Source organism: Geospiza fortis, unplaced genomic scaffold (assembly GCF_000277835.1).
Source record: "Geospiza fortis unplaced genomic scaffold, GeoFor_1.0 scaffold157, whole genome shotgun sequence".
In the NCBI taxonomy this organism is placed as follows: Eukaryota; Metazoa; Chordata; class Aves; order Passeriformes; family Thraupidae; genus Geospiza; species Geospiza fortis.
This window is the reverse complement of record NW_005054314.1, coordinates 8,618,418-8,623,322: the sequence shown is the minus strand read 5'-3', so window position 1 is coordinate 8,623,322 and position 4,905 is coordinate 8,618,418.

The following is a 4,905-nucleotide window of genomic DNA, read 5'->3' as shown; positions in this document are numbered from 1 at the left end:
CGCTGCTCCGGTTGCAAAGAGCGGGCGGGTGGGGAGAAGGGGCAGCTGCCACGTGGGGATGGAGAGAGAAAAGGTGACACCAGGAGAGCGGGACAGGAGTTTGGTCTGTAAGGCTGTCAAGCTGTCCCTGGGTGCTTTGAGAGTAGAAGGGAATGGGAGAAAAGAGCCCTGGTGTCCCAGCTCTTTGGGAAGCAGGACATCATCATGGTACTCCTCGGCGGTGAGGGACCAGCAGCTTCCCGGGAAAGGCAGAGTGTCTTTGTTCTGTGCAGGCTGGCTGCTTTCCCTGGCAGCAGGAGGGGGCTCCAAAGTGGATGGCAGCTTGCAGGGACCCCCTCACACAGGACTGGCACAAAGGACTCCGCTGTGCCCAGCACTGGGTCCTGTTTTCTCCACATGCCAGGGCGAGTGCCTGAAGCCCAGCAGGACATTTGTAACTGCCCTGGCCTCCCTGTGCCGAGCATCTTTGGTCCTTGGAGGGCTCTGCGCCTCCCAGTAGCCCTGGGGGAGGTGTTACTGGAACTTGTCCCTCCCAGCACTGCCCTCCTGCCTTTCAGCCTGGGCAAGGTCAGCTCTGCCCTGGCTCAGCCCTTCCCTGCAAAGAGCTGCAGCTTCCCTGGATGCTGATTTGGGTGGAGGGTGGGAGGAATGGGGATGGCCTGGACTTGCCCCCAAGAGCTGTGTGTCCTGGAGGTTTGCTGCACATCCCTAAACTCTTCCTCCAGCCTGCACCTGCAGAATGGACCCTCCTGCTTGGCTGCTGAAGGGCTCAAGTCTGCAATTCCATTCTGTTCAAGGGCATTGCAGCATGGACCTAAAAGCAAGCAGACTTTTATTCTGGCTTGTTGAGCAGGTTGATGGGAAGGAAAGGCTTTGTTAATTATTAGCGAGGTATTCCCAGGCTGCTGTACTTCCATTTTGAGAGATTACTCTTCAATAATATGGTGACAGCCACATTTTAACCTTGATCACCATAAGAAAGGTTTTGCCTCAAAGCCATGAGCTCCTGGACTGTGCCAGAGTTCAGGGAGGTGTTCCAGCAGGTAAAGGCAGAGATAGGGAGGTTAGATAGTTTAAAAAAGAAATTAAAAGCCTTATGATGGAGAGATGTATTAAAAGATAATTGCTTACAGGTTTCACAAGATGTTTTTACGTCTCTTAAATTGATGAATGTATCCACAGAGACTGATACTCTTAATGGAGGGTTACCTTTACTTCTGAATAGAGCAGAGATCAAAGCAATTACAACCAGATATTGATAACACTACCCATACCCCCCCGAGAAAAGGTTGTCTAAAATTGGACTTCTTAAGCTACCTAATGCCTGCTTCCCTGGCCAAAACCTCTTCCTTCCATCCTGACAGCATCCCCTGTTGTCCAAACCCCTCCTGTGCTACTGCTGGATAGCCCTTATGTTTTTAATTCCATCATCATGCACTGTCCAGATGGTGGGAGCACTCTCTTCTCTTATGGGTCAGTTGGTTTTCAGCACTGGCTGGGATAAAGGAAGATTTCCATAGCCTCCCTTGGTGTCTCTGCAGGGCTAACAGGTGGGGTGAGCAAATCAGGAGGGGCATGAAGATTTTTGGGCTCTCTGGCACCACCTCTTTACTCCAGGAGGGCTTTGACTGGTGGATATTTTGATTAATGGCTTGGCAGCTGGAAGCAGACCTTGCTGTGGTGCACAGGTGCCTGCTCTGCCAAGGACTTGCATGAGCTGATTATGGTGTGGATCAGCACATCTGGAGGGGCAGAAGGGGTTACAGAATGTACATCCACAGACCTCCTAATTTGGGAGCAGTACCTTTCTTAGGTGCTGCACCTCCTGCTCTGCTCTCAACAGCTCAGTGTTCTTGTGGTGCTCTCTCTTCTGTCTGACTCCAGTTAGTCTCTTCCCCACCTTTGTAAGAACCTGTGCTGTGGCTACAAGGGGAGGGATTCAACTTGATTTTTCGAGCTTGGAAAAGCTCTTCCAGTGTCGGGATCTCTAGCTGGTCAGAGTGACCCCGAGAAAAGTTCAAAAGTCTCTTTTCCCAGCCCGGCGCTTGAAGAAGGAGTCAGGGCTCTTCATTTCTCGGTCTCAAGGTTGTTTATTTTATCTTATCTATAAAAAATTTTCTCCTGCCCTGCCGAGGTCAGCTCAGCAAGACAGTTCCAGGCACTCTCCGCCCGCTCCCAAGGCTGCGTCGTCTTTTATACTACAAATCACGTATATCATATTTACTTTTACTTTCCAATACCTATCACCCATGTTAGACAGTGCACTTCTATTCTAAACCAATCCCCAAGTGCCAACATCACAGCAGAAGATGGAGGCCAAGAAGAAGAAGGAGAAAGGCTGGACACACCCAGTTCCCTCCATCTTGCCTCCTCAACCCCCATACCAAAAACCCCAAAATCTTCTTTTCCAGCCCGTGATAATTTCACTATTATTCTACCTAAACTGTTGTGACTTGCTGATCTTCATCTAAGGTTGGTAATTTGCTCCATGGGTCATAATCAAAACCACAGGTGTCTTGGGCTCTGTGACAGGGTCTCTGAGACCCCTAGCAGGGGTCCTGGTGTCCTGGACAGCCAGAGGTGTGTCCTGGGTCCTGACATTCCAGTGAAGGGCCATACACCCAAGACTCACTCAGGCTGCTGGCAGTGTCAGAGACCTCTGAGTGGGGAGGCAGTGTTTGGTGAAGGCATCTCAGGGCAGTGTAAGAGATGTTGCTCCTGGGGAACTGGGTGTGACTGTTGATTGTGGAAGAAGAGGCCTCTAGAGAAGCATGGTTTTCATTGCCTCTGACTGTTGTTAGCAGTACTTAAATGTGTAAATCTTGGAATGTTCTTCAATACGAGCCATTTAAAATCCTGAGTCACTTCTGTCTCCGGATATGCCTGTCTCACTGATTCTGTTTCATGCCTCTTCTCAAATCCAAGGCAGCTCATGCCAGCAGCTGAATCAGTTTGGAAAAGAGGAAGAACAAGTATGAGGAGAATTTCTGCTCTCAGCCTCAGGGTCATCAGTGTCCTTGAGCAGGCCATGTCCCCTGTCTGGGCATGGTCATCCTGGAGTATTCTCCAGTGGAGCACTCCCTCCCAGGGGGAAGATGGTGGGCCAGACCCCTGGGGCTCTTAGCTAAGGGAATGGCTGTGCCTTGGGAGTCCCTCTGGGCTCTTCCCTGTTCCCTTGCCAACACTCTTTTGTTCACAGGCCTATAAATGAGGAACAGAAGAGGTGGCTTGGAGGAAATGTGGATGTGAGCAGGAATTCCGTGGGAAGAACTATGGCCAAATTGTGTTGCTCCCAGGGCTCTTCCTTAGCTGACCATGTCCTGAGTAGGATACTGGATTAGCAGGTGGTGTCCTGAAATCTCTTCCAGTTCAAGTTTTCCTATGATCCTATGATTTGTCCTAGTTTTGGAGACCAGCAAAAAGCTCCTCTGCCGGCGTGCACACACAGCTGTCTTCTTGAGTGATGCTTTATGTTATGGCAGGAGGAACTCAATGCAGAAACAGAGGTTTTTTTTAAATGGCAACAGCCCTGCACCATGTACTGGGTGCTGTCATTCATGTGTGAACAGCCTGAGGACAATTAAAATGTTGGCTGTCCACACAAGATCTCTCAACTTAGGTCTCTGCTGCTGAGGCAAAATATTTTTCAGAGGACAGAAAATAACAACTTGAAGGTCTTGCTGCTACTGCAAAATTGTCCTGTGAGTATTTAATCTCCATTGTCTGGGGTTGGATGTGATGTTGAGGGCTGGAGAAACTTATCTTGATTAGGGTTTGTGGTGGTTCAGAGTTCCTGTAAGTGAGCCAAGCATTGCAGTAACAGTAAAGATGCTCTGGTCTAAAATATGGCAGATTTGATTGTGAGGGCAGTGAACAGTTTTTGTTCGAGATGTTGGTCTTCATATCTTGTGAGCTCCTCAGGTCTTGTCTGTGGACCCTGCCCAGCAGAGGAAAGCAGAACTCTACTGGCATTTAACCTGCTGCTTACAGATACATCTGGATACATGGATTAGTAAACACCATCCTCAATCCACAGGGAGATGAAATTTGGCTTTGAAAGAGAGATGAGGTTCTCTTCTTACTGTCCAGGAATGTCATGATAAATATTCCTCTCTCACCAAAGTCAGGATGGCTGTGTTCTGCAGGGACGAGGTAGAACCGTGATTGCCCCTAACTTCCTCCTGGAAGCAAGAACTGGGTCATTTTCTAATACCTCAGTGCAGAGAACTGACAGTTAAATTGGATTTAATCACCCATGCCTTGAGGGCCCTTGTCCTGAAGTATGTTTCCGTGTTATTTTAAGTATTCAGAACCAAGAGTATTTTCCAGGGGAGCTCTGGGGTGGTCAGCAGCGCCTGCAGCGATGCTCCATGGCCCACCCCACAGCCCCGGTGCTGGAGGGCAGGTTCTGTACCTCGGAGTCAGCTGCGGCTGAGCCTTGCGGTGCGTGCTGAGCAGGGAGAGCTCTGCAGGGACAATATATTTTGAGTGTGCCTCACTGTCAGCTTTCGCCTTCCCAGCTTCGCTGCCGTGTGTCTCTGCAAAACCTCCCCGAGCCCAGCCGGCTGTGGCCAGCCCTTCCTCCGGCCTCCCTGCATTTCCACACCGCTTCTGCCCTTGCCTTCGGTGCCTGCTCCTCTCTGCATTTTAACCTCTCTTCCTCCTCTCCCCTTCCCCGAGTTTTCCCCCTCTGCCTGTCGTTTTATTGCGATATAACCTCGGCAATCCCAACTCGTGGGCCAAACTTCCCTGCCCCGGCGGGAGACCCGGCCAGGCCTGGCAGAGTGGTGGAGGCAGCTTGGGGTGCTGCGAACCTCCCGGCAGGAGCATCAGCGCCTCGAGGAGCTGCCCCCTTCAACAGGTAGGGAGCAGCCAGCCCCGCTCTGCTCATACTCCGGCGCCGGA